Source organism: Taudactylus pleione, unplaced genomic scaffold (assembly GCF_031769625.1).
Source record: "Taudactylus pleione unplaced genomic scaffold, aTauple2 ptg000081l, whole genome shotgun sequence".
NCBI classification, from domain to species: Eukaryota; Metazoa; Chordata; class Amphibia; order Anura; family Myobatrachidae; genus Taudactylus; species Taudactylus pleione.
This window is the reverse complement of record NW_028284483.1, coordinates 271,982-292,085: the sequence shown is the minus strand read 5'-3', so window position 1 is coordinate 292,085 and position 20,104 is coordinate 271,982.

Sequence of the window (20,104 nt, the reverse complement as noted above, 5' to 3'; positions counted from 1 at the left end):
GCCGTCAGAGATTTCTTAGGAACCCTAGAACTAGGACCCCAAACAGTGGCAAACGCAGGATTTCTATAGGGGGGTTTCCAAATGCTGGAGTTTAGAGCGAGTGTGGCCAGTCCATGAAGAGGGTAGAATGAGCACTTAACCAGCTGTAATATGCGTCATACAAAGTATACTGTGTCATAATTCCAGCATATACAGGACCAGCAATCACAGTAACCCATTAAATGCGGCAGTAAGGTGATCCTGCCTGAGCTGAATGTTTTTATTTTAGATGTGAGCACCATTCCAGAGTATTACAGCAAGTCCGGAAGTCTGGGGGAGCAGCAGAAGAACCTAGCACTGCCCTGGACATATATGTACATATTGGGCTCTATAGCAGCACATCCCTAACATAGTGTTCCCTCTAGCTCCGGCGGGAGGCAGGGTGCCGGAGCTAGAGAGGGCATGTCCATGCGCGCGCCTTCGGCGCGACCGAGAAGGGGGCGTGGTCATCGAAAAGGGGGCGTGTCTATAAGACGCTTCTCCTTTTCGTCACTCTTGGGGGCGTGCCCGGCACTTACGGACACGCCGGGCAGCCCCCAAGCCCTGCAGACAGGGAGAATAGATGCCCGGCGTCTATTCTCCGGCGGTGACCGGGTCACCGCACATTTCTTCACCCGCGGGACACTGCGACCCGCGGGTGAAGACGGTTCCCGCAGGCTGTTAGGGCAGGGCACTTTTTGCCCTCCTTCTGGAGGGCAGGGCGCTTTTTGCCTTCCAGAAAGAGGGCAGGGCGCCGCGCCACGCTAAAACAGCCTTGCGGGAACGCTACTAACATTGAATGTTTTCCAGATCTTCTAGTTGGTGCACAGGTTATTTATTATTGACTGATACATGTTAAAAGATCCACAGGTGGTGCTAATTATTTCATTTGTGATACTGTGGAGAACATGCAGCACTAGTAAAATTCTATTACATTACTATTTCTGTTGTGGTCATGGTGTGGGCTGGGGAGGGGGGTTTCCAGGCAGACGGAAACCCCCCCTGCGTTTGCCTATGCCAAACACCTTGGATTCCTCCTCTTCTCAATCTGCTTCTGACTCTGATGCATTGAAACAGTGCTTAAAGTGACCGTAGAGAGGTGGTGGAACTCACCCCCTACCGGCCTTTAACCCCGTACCCACCCCCACGTGGGTGCTACACCCCCAGTCACTCAAGCGTAGGGACATAACATACATGAAGGGACAGAGGACCTCATTCAGAGTCGGTCGTTGCGGCCGCACGGTCGTACGCCACCAATGTTCGCTAAACTGTGCATGCGTAAAGTTCGCAATGCGCGTGCGCAAACTAGCTGTTACGATCAGAAATTTCTCTCTCCTTGAACACAGCCAGGTCGTTAGTTTGAGTGACAGAATGAACCGTTTGTGGGTGGTAACAGGGGAAGGTGCTTGAAAATGGGGGAGTGGAGATCCGAACGCAGGCGTGCCTAATTATGCGATCAGTGTTTAATGGGAGTGCACAATTAACAAAGTAGTGTCATGGCACACGTGACATGGGAGGTTTGTACACTTACATGATCGTAGAGCTTAAGAGAGGGTATGGTCATCCTTAAGCTCCGATGGTCGCGATTAATCCTTATATCCCAGGAGATGACGTGTGTTGTGATCGAGAAGGGGGCGTGATTTAGTCTTACGACCGCTTCTTACCCTCCGTCGTTCAGCTAACGATCTCATCTTAGGACCGCAACTTGTGATCGCTTCATTTGCATATCCGGCCCCTTTCCCCTACGACCGAGCGGCCGCAACGACCGACTCTGAATGAGGTCCAGAGAGAGCAAGGTGATCAAATACAGTCGGAGAACGGAGATCATATACAGGGGTGGTTGTACAGTGGTAAGTGGGTGTTCACATATTAGGGGACAGAGGGAGCAGAGAAATCACATACAGAGAGGGTAGAGAATACAGTGAAGGGGAGCATGGTAACCTTATCACCTAGGTGTGTAGTGGGGTCAGTCACAGAAACAGCGTTATGCTTCCCCCCTCTACATTATGCTACACAGTAATACTAATGCCCCTTATACATTATGCTCCCCTCCCGAGCAGCCTCATACCTAGTGAGCCGCTCTTTCATTTCGGGCCTCCCCACGACCGCATCAGCAGGCAGCCGCTGCAGCACTTCAGCCTAGCGCCTCTGTCATTGCAATCTGGCGCCGGTCGCTAGCCAATCAGAGGTCGCAGACCAGCAGCCGCTGCTGATTGGCTGCCAGTCCTCGAACTCCGATTGGCTCACGACCGGCACCTACTTCAATGACAGGAGCGCTGTCCAGTGTCTCTCTCTGCTGTGCAGCTGGGTCGGGTTTTGGTCGCAGGTATTGGCCGCAGCACAGCGCTTCCCCTGGGACCCAGACCCTTCCTAAGGTGAGGCCCGATCATTGAATATGTGACTGGGCAAGGTGGGCGGACAGAGAGAAGTCTGCAGTGTCCTTCTTAATCAGGCAGCCGCAGCTTTGAGCCCCCTTCCACCGAGTGTTTTTTTAGCCACAGCTAGGCAGGGCAGGCCAGACCCCGAGCTGGGAGGGTTCGTAGGCCCCACCCGAGGAGAGGGGGTTATAAGGAGAGGAGGGAGGAGAAGGAGGATCTGTTTGATTTTTAATCTCTCAAATTATCGTCTATCTAAAGGAGAGAGGTCATTGTTATCACTTGGTTTGTCTTTTATGCCCACATTCAAACATGATAGATTCAACATTGCTGTTGATCATTGTAAATTTGGGAGCAAATTGAAGCTAAAATAATTTTTTCTTGGTAAAAATTGTGACTCTGGCTTCAATATCAGTGAATCATCGCTGTTCTCCTCCCCTAGCTTGTTTGATCCCCAGTCTCCCAATGCAAGCAACCGTACTTTTTTAAGGATGACTGAGGGGGACTTCAATACAGCTATCTCCTCACATCAATTTGGAAATTTGACGCCTGATCAAAGATCAGCCCTTTGCTCTTTAAGGCACAACCATACAATTGTGATTTGCCTTGTGGTTAAGGGCGGGGCGGTGGTGATTCAAAATCACGTTGACTATGATGCTGAGATCAGGCGCCAACTTTCAGACAGTGAAGTATACACATTGTGTGAGAACAATCCGATGCCTAAAATTAAGAAGCTGGTTGATAGTCACATTGATCGAGCCATCAACTATGGTTGATTAATTATTGACATTGCCAATTTCCTGAAAGTTGAGTATCCGGTGTTTCCAGTTGTCTACACATTTCCAAAGGTCCATAAGTCCTTGACCAATCCCCTGGCAGACCTATTATCTCTGCCAGGGGATCTTTTTTGCAGCCTTTGGCAATGTTTATGGATAGCTTCCTTCAGGAACTTCTCCCATTGATTCCCAGTTATTTGCGTGATACAGGGGACTTCCTTGATAAGATTTTATAAACGGATGACCTGTCTGATGACATGTTATTGGTGACACTGGATGTGTCATCCTTGTACACCATTATCCCCCATGCTCATTGTGTGGCCTCTGTTAAGAAACTTATGAGCAGGGTGAAAATGTGGGGTCTCTCCTTGGAGTTCATTTTAGAACTCTTGGAATTGATATTGGTATACAACCATTTTTTTGTATGATGGGCGCTATTACATGCAAGCATCGGGCACCGCGATGGGCTCCAATGTGGCCCCAGCCTATGCTGGAATATTCATGCATGACTATGAGTCTACCTATATTATTCTCTAGATATGAAGATCGTATCATTCATTACAAACGTTTTATAGATGGTTTTTTTTTATCTGGAGAGGCACAGAGGAAGAGTTTAACACAATGTTTTTTGAGTTTAATATTTTGGATTGCACTGTGCGCTTTACTGGAAGCTGTAACCATGATTCCATCAATTTTCTCGACGTCGCAGTGTCCCGTGTAGGAACTAAATTGGGAACAACTTTGTTCCGCAGAGAAACGGATCGCAACACTCTGTTATATGTGATCATCCACCGAAATTGAAAGACAGTCTCCCGGTCTCTCAATTCATGAGTATTGCACAACACCGACCCAGTGGTGGCTGAACGACAACTGCTTTAGATGAAAGAACGTTTCCTGGAGCGTGGCAACAGGAGAAAGACCATAGAGGGGTGCCTTACCAGAGCATGTAGCATGCGCTCAAAAACACGTAAACGAGCACAGAACCGGATGTTGTTTGTTACGCAATATGATGGAGTCTCAAATTCTGTGGCAAAGTCCCTTCTTAAACATTGGCCCATTGTGAGATCTGATCATAATATGTGTAATTTGCTCCAGGAACCTCCTATGATGGCATTCAGGAGGGGCAAAAACTTGAAGCAACTATTGATGCATCCACCTCAGTCGTGGGCATTAAAGGATAGCATTTGGCTCCTAACCAAGAAACCTGGATGCATTAAATGTACTGGGTGTGCCATATGTAGGCAAATGATACCTAGTCCAAGTTTCCCCCATCCACACAGTGGTCGTCCTATTCCCATTCATTACAAATTGCATTGACTTTTAGACTTTGTGATATATCTACTCACATGCCCCTGTGGGCTTGCATATGTGGGTATGACATCATGCAGATTTCGTGACAGGATGGCTAATCATAGGTGTACCATCAGACAAGTATTATCCACTGGGAGTTCTGATAAACCAGTAGCTCAGCATTTTCTCCTTAGAGGACATCAAGTTTTCTCTTTACACTGCCGTATTATAGATTGGATTCCGGCCCTTGCACGCGTGGGTGACCGCATGTTGCTTTTGAAGAAGCGTAAGGTCAGATGGATCTTCCGACTTGGGAAAGTAGCGCCACATGGATTGAATGAATGCAATCCTTTGAACGTTTTTTTGCGCTAATTTAGATTCTTTTTTGGGGGGTTTTCCTTTCTTTTTTTGGACCAACACCTATTATTATTATTATTAGTATTATTCATTATTATTATGGTTTCTTTATCTTGTTTTGTATTTGTTTTTTATGTCTTTTTTAGTATGTGATTATGATTGGTTTATATGCTTTCTCCCACATGTACCAGGTCTCTATAAATACCATGGTTATGATCATTATAACAACCCTCTTATGCTTGAATAGGTGTGATTAGTTTGATGTCTCTCTATGGTTTATGCTAAGCTTATAGAATGATTCCTATTTGGAGCTATTCTACTATTTCCCTGTGCCTTATATGCTTTGATTATTATGTGGCCAATATTGTGCGTTTTAGCTGGAACACGGAAGTATCTTGGCATCCGTGGTTGGCTACTTGCCGGGGTATGTCATGTGATGTGCGGCTTTGCGCATGTGTGCTAAGCCAGATGTTATTGTTTGTTGGCCGGATGTGATGTCTCGCACCCGGCATGTAGGCCAGGTTATTGATTATGGCTTACCGGAGCTGGCATTTTCTGCACGCTGATCTCGAGGTGAATGAGATGTTTCACAACATTTGATTGTAGTGACGGATGTTACGTCACATGGGCCTCGCACTGGTGCGCGGCAATTGCTTTTGGCGCCTTTAGGTGGTGTTTATGGGGGCCTGGTAGATGTGGTTAGTGTTATACTGACTTTTGGGTGGGCTATATGCCCTGATGCTATTGTTGTGCGGTTGTGCCTCCTGAGGATGGCCCTGTGTGGACTGAGACGTTGAGACCTCCCTAAGCCCAGGGCCAGCTTTAGGGGTGTTTGACCAGTGCGGTCGCACAGGGGCGCCACCCGTAGAGGGGCGGCACCCCTCCCCAGCATCCCGATTTCAGCGGACAGTACTGTCCCGCTGTTCCACCCGCGGGCCGAAGTGGCCTGCGGGTGGTCAATTCGGGAGGCTGGGGACCCCCCGGTGCCGGACCCCCGGAGAGTGAATGGATGCTGCGCGCATGCGAGCGGCAACCATTCACTGACGGGAGAGGCTGGGGGAAGCCCAGCCAGTGACGGAGTGCTGGGCTTTACCCCCAGCCTGACGTTATTTGGAGGTGTGCCATGCGGGCACGCCTCCAAATAACGTCACCTAGTGGGCGTGGCCTATGGTAATTAGGCCACGCCCCCATCTCGAGGGCCGGCACAGGGTGCTCCGAACCCTGGAACCGGCCCTGCCTAAGCCTTATCTGTGATATGATGAGTATGGAATAAATCCTATATTTTTTTAGTGCATTTCTTTTCAATTTTTTAAACTCTTTCTCTCTCTCTCTTCCACCCACGTTTCTCCTCTCAACTTTTCCCTTCTCATTCCGTCTTTCACTTCCTGCTCTGTCTCTTCTCCATATCTCTCTTCTGCCTCCGCTATTTCTTTTTCTCCAATCACATCCTGGCCTTTTACCCCTCTTCATGTTATGACACACAGTAGTGCCCCTTATACACAATGCCCACAGTAGTGCCCCTTATACAATATCCCCAGTAGTGCCCCTTATACAGTACCCCAGTAGTGCCCCTTATACAGTGCCCTCAGTAGTGCCCCTTATGCAGTACCCCTTATGCTGTTCCCACAGTAATCAATGCCCTTTATTCAATGCCCCAGTAGTAGTGACCATTATACAATGCCCCCTGTAGTTGTGCCCATTATGTAATGCAATGCCCCTGTAGTTGTGGCCATTATGCAATGACCCCCTGTATTAGAATCCCTTATGCAGTGCCCCAGTCGTGCCCCAGTGGTGTCCTTTATGTAGTGCCCCTTATGCTGTTCCCCCAGCAGTGCCTGTATGCTGTTGTTACCCCTAATGCCCCTTATGCTGTGTCCCCTCCCCTGTGCAGTACTTACCTTTCTTCACACTGGTCAGCACTTCCGCGTAGATGTCCGCTGCCTGACACTGACTGGATCTAATTAGATTGAGCAGGCGCAGGCTCTTTACAACGCGGGTGACGTCATGACATCACCCGTGCACTAGATTACTGGGAATCCTGGCCTCTGAAACGATCAGAGGCTTCTTTAGTCTCTGATCATTTCAGAGACCAGCTTTCCCAGTTACTGCAGCAAGTCGGTCGCGATCTACTGGCGGGAGCTCCGTGAGCTACTGGTAGATCGCGGTCAACGTATTGGGTGGCCCCATAACACTGAAATTATACCGGCCTGGGGCAGATGGCACCCTGCCCCCCGGCCCAGCCCACCACCGCTGTTATTGCTCCCTGAGGAATGAGTTCAGACCCTCCAACATGACCATGTTCCATTAGGTACAAAATGCTCTGCTCCTGGACTTCTCTCTTCATTTATGATTGCAGCCATTTGTGCTGAAACACCTGTCTCTTCAATTACCTAGTTCAGCACAGGTGACTGCAATCATAAATTAGGTGGGAAGTCCAGGAGCAGATCATTTTGTACCTAATGGAATGGGTCATGTTTGCATACTAGCCTACTCTTCCCGATTGTCAGGGAGACTCCCTGAAATAGTAATAATCGCCCTGTCTCACTGAAAAGTCTACCAATCTCCATGATTGCTCCTTACCCCAACTATGAAGCTGTTATTAAAAAAAAACAAAAAAAAAACAGAGAATTATAAATTTAAATGGGATCATTAGTATCATTTTTCTGCCTTGGCTATAAGAACAATGATCCAGTGGCGTAACTGGTAGTAATTTGCCCAGGGCAAATCTGAAAATGCAACCCCCTCCCACTATGTGTGCGCGGCGGAAAAATGGGCGTGGTCACAAGGTACGTGGTCACTTAAAAATGGGGCGGTCAACATGACACACACCCCTTTCTCATCAATGTGAACATTCCTTTTCATTCCATAAGCACCTTAATGCAGTGCCCTTATACAGTCCCCCCTGTGCAGTGCCCCCAGTAGTGGTCCCCCTTATGCAGGCCCCCAGTAGTGCCCCTTATACAATACCCCCAGTATGCAATGTCCCCAGTAGTGGTCCCTCTTTTGCAGGCCCCCAGTTGTGCCCCTTATACAGTACCCCCAGTAGTGGCCCCCCCTTATGCAGCCCCCCATTAGTTCCCCTAATACAGTGCCCCAATAGTGGTCCCCCTTATGCAGTACCCCATGTAGTGGTCCCCCCAATGTAGTGCCCTTTATACAGTGCCCCCAGTAGTGGTACCCCTCATGCAGGCCCCCAGTAGTGATCCCCCCTATCCAGTGCCCCTTATACAGTGCCACATGTAGTGATCCCCCCTATCCAGTGCCCCTTATACAGTGCCCCCTGTAGTGAACCTCCCTATTCAGTGCCCCCAGTAGTGGTCCAGTGCAGTGCCCCTTGTGCTCCCAGTAGTAACCCCTTTATAGAGTGCCACCCAGTAGTAGTCCCCCGATGCAGTGCCCTTTATATAGTGCCCCCAGTAGTAGTCCCCCCCTATGCAGTGCTCCCAGTAGTAGTCCCCTGATGCAGTGCCCCCAGTAGTCCCCACAGTAGTGCCCCCAGTACTGCTGCCCCCTCCGATGCAGTGCCCCCAGTAGTAGCCCCCCCCAGTAGCAGTACCCAATAGAGGTCCCCCCTGATGCAGTGCCCCCAGTAGTAGCCCCCCCCAAGTAGCAGTACCCAATAGAGGTCCCCCCTGATGCAGTGCTTCCAGTAGTAGCCCCCTTAGTTGAGGTCCCCCCCTTGATGCAGAGCCCCCAGTTGTGCAGACAAACACACGAGTAAAAAAAAAACACTTACCTGAATCCCGCTCTGGCTCCTGCTCCCACTGCTGTCCGCACAGCAGTCCTCCCGGGCTGGCGCACTCTGCATTATGAGAGAGACATCATGACATCATAATATCTCTCCCATCATGCACTGCAGGAGCTGGAAGGCGGAGCACATGATTGAGCTCCAGCCCGGCTCTTGCAGTGGGCGCAGCAGCAGCCAATAAGAGTCTGTCTGGCTCATTGGCTGCTGAAACACACACATCACCGCCGCGCTGGCGGATATGTGTGTGTAAATTTGCAGTGCGACCGCACTCACTGCAGTCGGCACTACACTGGCTAACTAGGACAGGCCGGTACCGTGGCCTGCTGCGCGCCCCCCCCCCCCCCCTGCGCTGCCAGGCCCACAGTACCCAGGGCACGAGCCCCGGCGGCCCTGCCCTAGTTACGCCACTAATCCCTACGGCTACATGCATTTTCGGAGAAGTATTAGTGTGTTTTAATCTCCACTTCGATCTTACTAGCTGCTTTGGGGCTCATTTACATTTATATGTAAATCAATTGTATGGCACGCTTCTCAGAAGTAGTGGTATACACCAACTTTAATGCGCGCTTATCAGGGGCTGGATGGGCTTGGGGGCAGAGTGCCATCTGCCTCCCTGGGCCGGTACAATTCTGCAGTGCTAGGGCCACCAGGCACAGTAAGGGCTGTCACAGTGTAATACCTGGCAGCACCCGGCTTAAGCTTCACCCCACAATTAAGCTCCACTTCCCAGCACTGCTGCGATTAAGCCCCACCTTCCGATGACATCATTCATCAATCACTGGGAGGACAGGGTGAAGCAGGCCGAACAGGGGGCATGGCCTCTCGGCATTCGCGATCACGTCCCGGCCATGGCTGCAGCCTGGCGAACTCATGAAGGAGGATGTGCATTTTGTACTGGGGCCATAGAACAGGAGGAGGGAGGTCCCACGGTACCCTGGCGTTCAGGGGGATGCATGGCGGCTGCCATGAGCTGCAATTAATATATAAAGGGGAAGAGCCCCTATATTAGGCTGTGGTATACCTGGAGTGAGGAGGGAGTGTACAGTAGAAAGAGCTCTTGTACAGCAGACCAGTGAGGAATCTCCTGTGAAGAGACAGCCCATGTGTATAGAGAGGGTGAGACAGCCCATATGCCAGAAGTGCCCGATGGCCAGTCCGGCCCTGCCCACGCCATAGCTGTAACTGAGGAGAGTCACAGTGAAGGGGTGAGAGACAGTACATTCAGGTACTTCGAGTAAGTGTACCACAGTACAAGTAGGGTTTCACAACAGCACAGAGAATCTCTCTGGCCACTGCAGTTCCACGTCTGCCTGTCCGTGTTCCGCCCCCGGCAGCCTGCGGGCACACTTCCTGCCTGCCTAAGTCCTCCCACCACCCGCCCTGTCACAAATTTCCTTGACTCAGAGTCCCGCCCTCTTCTGTGGGAGGGCAGGGTCCAGAGCTGACCCAACACCTGGCCGCAGCAATGCACTGATCACTAGTGTGTGCTGTAGTGAGTCCTTTCATGACACACAAGGGGGAAACCCCACACACACCTGTATTTCATACTGCTGCCCTCCAGCCCCCCCCACACAGACCTGTATTTCATACTGCTGCCCTCCAGCCCCCCACGCACACACCTGGCCTGCATACTGCTGCCCTCCAGCCCCCCCCCCACACATGTATTTCATACTGCTGCCCTCCAGCCCCCCCACACACACCTGTATTTCATACTGCTGCCCACCAACCCACACACACACAGTTGGACTGCAGATTGCTACCCTCCAGCCCCCCCCCCCACACAGACCTGTATTTCATACTGCTTCCCTCCAGCCCCCCCATACACACCTGTATTTCATACTGCTGCCCACCAACCCACACACACACAGTTGGACTGCAGATTGCTACCCTCCAGCCCCCCCCACACAGACCTGTATTTCATACTGCTGCCCTCCAGCCCCCCATGCACACACCTGGCCTGCATACTGCTGCCCTCCAGCCCCCCCCACACATGTATTTCATACTGCTGCCCTCCAGCCCCCACACACACACTTGGACTGCAGATTGCTCCCCTCCCCCTCCCCCCACACACATACTTGGGCTGTTGTGTTAGGGGAGGGGGGGTGGCTGGCCAAACGGAGGCGTTCCTGATGATCGTGATGTCAGTAGTTGAGCTTCCTGCTCAATTAGAGCAGGAAGCTCACTGGGGCTTGCGGGAACGAGACCCTACCACAAGGGTCTCGTCGCAAGCCAGATGGTCGCGATGGTCGCGACCATCGTGACCATCACCTGGCCGCTCACAAATGATGTGGGTGGTCACCCACAGTTTAGCGAGCGGCCAGGAGGCCGGCTCCAAAAAAATCAAAAAACGCTCTGATTGAGAGGGAGCGCACTGAAAGAGCGTCCGGCTCTGAATCAGGGCCACTGACCTAAATCATCAGGACAGTGAGGACTCAAGAGGAATGTGAAAAAAAAATCTGTCTGCAATGACCACACTGACACAGACCTCCCAACATGACCCATTCCAGGGGGGACAAAGGAGCTCATTCAGAGTCGGTCGTGAGCGCTGAGCGCTCACGGCCGACTCAATGTTGCCCCACAGCGCATGCTCATGACGGAGCCGGCTCCGTCGTGCGCATGCGCGAGACCCGGCTAACGACGGGTGATCCGTCGTTAGGGGTCTTGTCGTAGACGGGGCGAGCTGTCGATGTTGAGTGACAGCTCGCCCCGTTTTCTGGATGGGCCGGGGGCGTGCCTGCCCAAACGGAGGCGTTCCAGCAGGAACGCTTGCCGTTTGGGGGCGGCCCCACTGACATCATAAGTGATGTCAGTGGGGAGCTTCCTGCTCGATCAGAGCAGGAAGCTCCCTGGGGCTTAAGGTTGATGAGACCCTACCTTAGGGTCTTGTCGTAAGCCCCGATGGTCGCGATGGTCTTGACCATCGCGACCATCACCCTTGTCGGTCGTTAGAGCTGTGGGTGTTAACCCACAGCCTAACGACCGTCATGGAGGCGGCCGTTCAGGATGCAAGCGGCTGCCCTGTTTCAGAACGACCGCTTGCATCCTACGACCGCCTCTGAATGAGGCCCAAAATGCTCTGTTCCTGGACTTCCCTCATAATTTATGATAGCCATCACCTGTCCTGAAACACCTTTCTCATCAATTACCTAGTTCACCACAGATGACGATGCGATGAACATTATGCTGGCATGTGTGATCGGCCTTACACGCTATGAGATATACACAATATATCTTTCTAATCTGTGTCTGAATGATATATCGTGCAATGGCATAATATGTACCCGGATTAATTCAACTTTGCTCCTGTAGATCCAAAGGTCAGCTCGCTTTGCAATCCCGCAGCAGTGAAAATTAGCACTGCCGAGCCGGTGCATGCGTGATCTTGGGTTAACGCATGCGCACAAAGAACCCAGCCACCGACAGGAGGGATCCATATGTCAACATGGTCGAAATGTCGACATGCTTAGTATGTCAACAATGAACATATTGACATTCATCACATTCTAGTGTCATCATGAATGTAAACATGGTAACTGTCGACAATGTGACCACATACCCATGACATGTATTGATTTAATGACAAGACCCAACAAACGGTCAGGTTGAAACCCCTGTGCTCATTTGATATGGAATAACCCACCAGTTATTTATATAGTGCACACAAATTCGGCAGTGCTTTACAGAGAATATTTTTCCATTCACATCAGTCCCTGCCCCAGAGGAGCTTACAATCTATGGCCCTGATTCAGAGACGGATGCTTTGGGTGACAGCATAGCTGTGGGTGACCACCCACAGCTATAGCGAGCGGCCAGGATGATGGTCGCGATGGTTAAGACCATCGCGACCATCGGGCTTGCGACGAGACCCTTGTGGTAGGGTCTCGTTGCCGCAAGCCCCAGAGAGATTTCTGCTCTAACAGAGCCGAAATCTCTCCCACTGACATCACTGGTGATGTCACTGGGGCCGCCCACAAACGGTAGGCGTTCGCCTGGGAACGCCTCCGTTTGTGAAGCCACCCCCCGGCCATGCCTCCCAAACGGGGCGTGCTGTCAATCACCATCGACAGCTCGCCCCCTTTGGTGCGAGACCCGGAGCGACGGAGCGCCCGTTGCTAGCCGGGTCTCGCGCATGCGCACAACTCCGTCGTGCGCATACCAAGTGGGCAAACATCGACCCGGTTGCGAGCGCTCAGCGCTTGCGACCGGGTCTGAATCAGGCCCTATATTCCCTAACACATGGTCACACACATATACACTAGGGTTACTTTTTTTGTTGGGAACCAATTAGTAGGGTCTGGGCAGACGTCTAGAGTGACAGGGGGCAGGAGGCTGGATTGACAGGCTGCAAGAGGCTGGAGTGACAGAGCAGGAGGCTGGAGTGACCAGGAGCAGCAGAGTCGAAAAAGCAGCAGGTACGACTGTCAGAAGGAGCATATGTTGCAGGTGTTCAACCACACTAGACTCTAGAGTAACACTACAGCCTCCTGTCACTCCTTCCCCATGTCACTCGAGCCTCCTGCTCCTGGTCACTCCAGTCTCTTGCAGCCTGTCACTCCAGACGCAGCCCCTGTAGCACTCATTCTATACCTTCAGCCAGTGATCTACACTGCTGGCTCCAGGCTTGTGTGCGGCTGTTCTGATGGACAAATCCTGCTGCAGGTGCAGCTTCACCAGCGCTCTCCTACATCTAGAGCTGGTGAGTTATACTGCATAATTATTGTGTATTGTCATTGCAGCCATTGGACTCACACTGTATTTGGCAGTGATACCTGGATAACAGTGTTAAAAAGGGATCTGTACCCCTTCATCATTGTACAGGACAATCAGATTTGTCATCCCCCTTCCCCATGAGGCCACACCCCTTTTCCGGGCACGCGCCTTATGTCCCTATTTGAAAAAATAGCGCTGCAGGTGCTAGTGCCCTTTCTGGCCCAGGACACCAAAAAGTGTAGTTACGGCTCTGACATATACCATAGGAATCCATAAAACATCTGCTTTCCTTGGGTACAAAAAAAGATGGTTATGGATTAGCTGGATGGAGGATTGTCACTTGCACTTCATCAATGTTTTCATCTTCATCCAGAATAAATGCGAGCCACCATTTGTTGTCATAGACAGCATTTACATACTGTCGAAGCCGGATGATTGGCTGAGACCAAATCTTTTCAATTAATATCTGGCGACGCCATTTTGCGTCGCATCTAATGACGCCATTTTGCGTCGTCAGCACGATACCATTGTGTACGACGCTATACTTGGTTATTAGCGTCGTGAGTCTGTTTGCTACTTATTGTTGAAAGTCCAAACAAAACCTATACGCACATTAGATAATACATATAAAATATACAAGACGCACAACGCACATTTACGCTGTACATCAAGGCCTACAGATAAGCACAAAACACATAGACACACAACGCATACTAGCGAAAAATACATAATATTCTCACACATGCACGCACTTATAAAAAGGTTCCCTCACATTAAGCTTGATATTAGAGGTTTTATTACCAAATGCTTATGTTGTGAAATGTAATGTATATGATATTTAAGGTACAGAAACTAATAGACAAGTCATGTTTGGTACCATTCTAAATCCCTGTTTATTCGCAGATCTCCGGTTCTATCGGCAAGGAGATCGCATCATGCGTCCGCAAGTTATGAAGTATAGGGAATTAGTGATTGGAATGTATACCTCTGTATGTATTGTCTTTAGCTAGTTTAAACCAGTTCTTCGGCAGGAAAACCACATAAAGAAACTGAGGAGCTTGGACATACCCCTAGTGACACTGTATGAACTGACCTATGACCTGCATCGTACCAGAATGTCCAGTAGCATGAACCAATGGAAATCTGTCAACTAGTTTCTTTGTTAGAGCTGAACTCTGTAAGGTATATAATAACCTGAGTACTGATTATAGTATGCAGCCATTCTCCTTGGATGACCACAGGCTTCTGGATTGATGACTGGATACTGGAACCAGTGCGCACGCGTATGTATCGGCTTGTACCTTTGTATTTACTTGCTTTTTGCGCTAATTGTTTAGATCACAGCGAGTTATACTTTTCCTTGAATAATATAACTTTTTGTGCTTTGGAACCACAATTGGATTGGAAAGCAATTATTTCAATTTAGCGACTTGTAGCACTAAATAGCGACATTTAGGTATAGCGATTAAGGGGTATCAATAATACCCTCTATGGTTTCTATGGGACTATGGCGACACGCTGGTTGCTTAATCAGAGTGCAGGGTGCAGTGCAGCTGCTTGCCAGGTCAGTCATCAAGGCTGTTTTGACAGCCCCAGCGGTGACTTCAGTTGGCAGGAGGGTTATTGGGATCCAGCAGCTACTGGGGGAATGCTCTATTGTGAAATAATTCCCATGAGACTCTGCTGAGGGGTGAGAGGAGCATTTGCTGCGCTCTGATTGCAGTAGCCCATCACATGCTCCTCTGACCCATGGATATCAGCAGCAGCCTCATGGACTGTACCATCACTTCTCTGCCTGGCCGGGTGACTGAGGCTTCTTCTTGTGAGTACAGTGTTGTTCCCAGTCTGCTGTGTCTCTCCCTCCCAGCACCCCTTCTCCAAGTTGCTGTCCCTCCCAATCTGAAGTGGAAACTGTAGAGGGCATGTATGAGTCTGGGTGGCTTGAACCAGATCTTCCTCATGCATAAAGGGAAGTTAGGAGGCGGTGGAACTGCTAGAGGTGATGAGCCTGAAGGAGAGGACAGTAGAGAACAACTTTATTACACTGGAAATTGAATTGGAACTGTAGTGGTAGAATTGTATAGAAACCGATGTAGTAGAAACGATGATATGCAATTGAAGCAGGGTCGGATTGGAACCGATGCTGTAGAATCGATGGAGCACAATCTATGATATGGAATTGATGAAGCAGGATCGGATTGGAACCAATGTTGTAGAATCGATGAAATAGAATCGATGTTATGGAATTGAGGAAGCAGGATCTGATTGGAACCAATGCTGGAGACAATCGGAGTGGAACTGATATTTGAAGATAGTCAGGTTGGAACCGATGTTGATGAATTGAAGAACTGGATCAGTTTGAGACCGATGTTGATGAATTGAAGTACTGGATCGGTCTGGGGCCGATGGTTGGAGATATCGGCTAGGGCCCGATGGTTTTAGATATCAGCTGGGGCCCCATGGTTGGAGATATCGGCTGGGTCCCGATGGTTGTAGTTAGGAGCAAGTCTCAGTGGATTACCAAGACTGGAGCACAGATGCAATGGAGACTTGCAACCAGACTTGGAACTGGAATCACATGGACAGGAATCATTCAGATACAGAGTATCTGGGGGCCCTCACTTCACATCACTTCCAGGTACAAATACTGAAGGCGATTTATACCATTCCAATGTTGTACTGGCAATGTGTGCTCAGTCTGAAAATGGCATTTATAGGGGTGGAACCCCAGAGATTGGATACTGCGATCAGCTGGTCTGGAAGCAGCATTCTGAGTGGTGGAGGAGAATCAGGTAATGAATCCAACATTTCTGTGCCCATACTGAGTTTTGGAGGGAACTCAGGTGTGCAGCCTGAGTGTTAGCATGTTGAGTAAACACGCTGAGAGCAAAGAGCAGGAACTGTGTGGACAGACCTCATAGCCAGCTGGATGTGATTTTCAGTGCAGGCGGAAAAACAGGGAAATATGGGAAAATTTAGTCAGGATCATGACACGCTGTAATTAAACACTCTGGGCCTGATTCAGAGCCGCTTGTAAGCGGCCGCTCGTTCGCTCCGAGCGATGTTCGCACATCTGCGCATGCGTATGGGTTGTAATGCGCATGCGCCAACCAGTAAGTGCGGTCAGAGCCGGACGCTATTTGCGGACGCTCGTTCAGAAAGAGGCTGGCTATTTAAATTGAGCGCTCGCTCTTTGCGGTCTGTTGACGCCGCTATGTCTGAGCGAGCGAACGAAACATGCGCTCGCCATTTTGTAAAGACGCCCCTTGGCCGCTCGCATCATACGTCATCTCCTCTATTTATTTCATTAATCGAGTACATCGAAAGGCGTATGAACTGCTTGCTATTCTTGTGGTAGCATTTTCCTACCGCAATCATGCGAGCAGTTCAAGACAACCAAGTGACGTGGTCGATAACGCTGCTTTGTTAATTATGCACACCCTTAAAATGCCCATTTTGACCGTTTGGCACGCCTGCGTTCGGATCTCCACTCCCCGTTTTCAAACACCTTCCCCTGTTACCACCCACAAATGCCTCATCCTGTCACTCAAATTAGCAGGCATTCGCTATTTTGCGAGCACACGATTTCTGACCGCACTGACTGGTTGGCGCATGCGCATTACGACCCATACGCATGCGCAGATGTGCGAACATCGCCCGGAGCGAACGAGCGGCCGCTTACGAGCGGTTCTGAATCAGGCCCTAGGTGTGGCCAAATCAACTGTTTGGAACATTCTTAAAAAAAAAGAACGCACCAGAGAGCTCAGGAACACCAAAAGTCCCGGAAGACCACGGAAAACAACTGCAGTGAATGACAGAAGAATTATTTTGCTGGTGAAGAAAAAACCCCTTCACAACAGTTGGTCAAATCAAGAACACTCTCCAGGAGGTAGGTGTATATGTGTCAAAGTCAACAATCAAGAGAAGACTTCACAAGAGTGAATATAGAGGGTTCACCACAAGATGTAAACCATTGGTGAGCCTCAAAAACAGGAAGACCAGATTAGAGTTTGCCAAACAACATCTAAAAAAGCCATTACAGTTCTGGAACAACATCCTATGGACAGATGAGACAAATATCAACTTGTACCAGAGTGATGGGAAGAGAAGAGTATGGAGAAGGAAAGGAACTGCTCATGATCCAGAACATACCACCTCATCAGTGAAACATGGTGGTGGTAGTGTCATGGCGTGGGCATGTATGGCTGCCAATGGAACTGGTTCCCTTGTATTTATTGATGATGTGACTGCTGACAAAAGCAGCAGAATGAATTCTGAAGTGTTTCGGGCAATATTATATGCTCATATTCAGTCAAATGCTTCAGAACTCATTAGATGGTGCTTCACAGTGCAGATGGACAATGACCCGAAGCATACTGCAAAAGCAACCAAAGAGTTTTTTAAGGCTAAAAAGTGGAATGTTATGCAATGGCCAAGTCAATCCCCTGACCTGAATCCGATTGAGCATGCATTTCACTTGATGAAGACAAAACTAAAGGGAAAATGCCCCAAGAACAAGCAGGAACTGAAGACATTTGCAGTAGAGGCCTGGCAGAGCGTCACCAGGGATGAAACCCAGCGTCTGGTGCTGTCTATGCGTTCCAGACTTCAGGCTGTAATTGCCTGCAAAGGATTTGCAACAAAGTATTAAAAAGTGAAAGTTTGATTTAGGATTGTTTAGTTTGTCCCATTACTTTTGGCCCCTTAAAAAGTGGGAGGCACATATAGAAACCGTTGTAATTCCTACACCGTTCACCTGATTTGGATGTAATTACCCTCAAACTAAATCTGAAAGTCTGCAGTTAAAGCACATCTTGTTTGTTTCATTTCAAAGCCATTGTGGTGGTGAATAGAGGCCAAAATATGAAAATTCTGTCAATGTCCCAATATTTATGCACCTGACTGTATGTATATTAAATATTCGAATTTAGGATTAATCGATCATTATCCATTTATTACTGATATCTTAAGCGCTGTGTTATTGTACTTGTAGGCGCACAAACTAAAGTGGAAAGACAGGTTAGATTTGGATGGGCTTTAGTTAGTGAAGAAAAGCCCATCCAAAACTAGCCTGTCCCTGGACCATTTGTGTCACATTTGAAAGAGCGGAGTATTTAATTACAGCGTGTCATGATCCTGACTAATTTTTCCCATATTTCCCTGTTTTACATCTACAGTGTTTGTTTCAGCTAGCGCTGAGGTCCGCTTCGTACTGTGACCGCACGACACTCCCGGATGATGCAGAAGTCCGCCTGCACTGAAAATCACATCCAGCTGGCTATGAGGTCTGTCCACACAGTTCCTGCTCTTTGCTGTCAGTGTGTTTACTCAGCATGCTAGCACTCAGGCTGCACACCTGAGTTCCCTCCAAAACTCAGTATGGGCACAGAAAGCCATTGTAGTGGTGAATAGAGGCCAAAATATGAAAATTCTGTCATTGTCCCAATATTTATGCACCTGACTGTATATAAAAATACACATTTAAAAGAGATAATCCATCAAATAGCAGCTGGATTCAACATATGGTAACATATAATACAATAATACAATCAATATGAAACCTGAGGAGCAATGGTCACATGCTAAAGTCCAATGTAAAACTTTCCAAATCAAAATCTCTTAGTAACCTGGATAAATAGAAACATATGTCCCAGGTTCCAATAGCAGATGAATGGCAGTGATTTGGTGAAGTGCTGGTAATATCAGTAAAAGGTCTGTAAATGACCCATAAATTGCTCACCCCTTGAGAGTAGTCCCACAGCACGGAGAGGCTGAAAAATGAATGGCGCAGGCTGATGTGATACCCGTACAGGGAAGCCGGTCTGTGTCCAATGAGGATATTCCACACGTGGCCAAGAAACTCCGGCAATAGTTCTAACTCACACGGCAAGTGAGTATATAGCAATGAGGGGGCTCAGCAATGAGGGAGCTCAATGTGCTGTCACAAGGCTCCGGCCAAGCATCCAACTCACCCGGCAGGTGTGTGAGGCAGTGAGGGAGCTCATTGTGCTAGCCCCAGATTCCAGCCAAGCGTCCGACTCACGCGGCAAGTGAGTGGTGTAGCGGACAGACCGTAAGAGCTGATGGTGTCCTGGCAGGGATATCGCTGATAGTGGTGATGCCAGGTGGTTGAATCCGTGCTGGTAAGAGAGGGTCCCAACAGGTGCAACGAGAGAGCAGCAAAAGTGGGAGCAGGCACTGACTGTAGAATCTTGTCCCCAAACACACCTGAAGAGGAACATGCATTCCTCTAATGAAGTAAATTCGAAGAAATATTGTTTTGATGTTTTTCTCAGATGTGTAGTGCCTCAATAAATACAATTTTTATGAAACACTCAAAATGAAAGCTCTTATAGCAAGTGATCCCATCACGATCACAAAATAAAACTTTGGGGATTTATTAACAACACTATGAACAGTTTTTGAAAGTTTGGCTTTTTGAGAAAATAAAAATTTTTAATTTTAAAATGTAAATTTTTTCATTTTTAGTGAAACATACTGCTGTGTTATATATCACATGAAGCCCATAAATAGAGGTTTAAAATGAGCCCTTACCCAACTCTCTAGCTTAATTAGGCGAGCTGCAAGTGCAATTGAAAAAAAATCTGTTAATTGCAAATTTTTTATTAAAAAATTGCAGCTTTAAAGGCATTGTCGAAGCTGAATAATTGGCTGAGACAAGTTCAGTTTAAAATTTAATCGCGGCGACGCCATATTGCGAATGGCCGCAAGACTCCATTTTGGAAATGAGATCGCAAGACACCATTTTTGTGGTCAGCGTCAATTCAAGTTATAACTCAGGAGCTAAGAACAGATGGCAATGTTTTTGT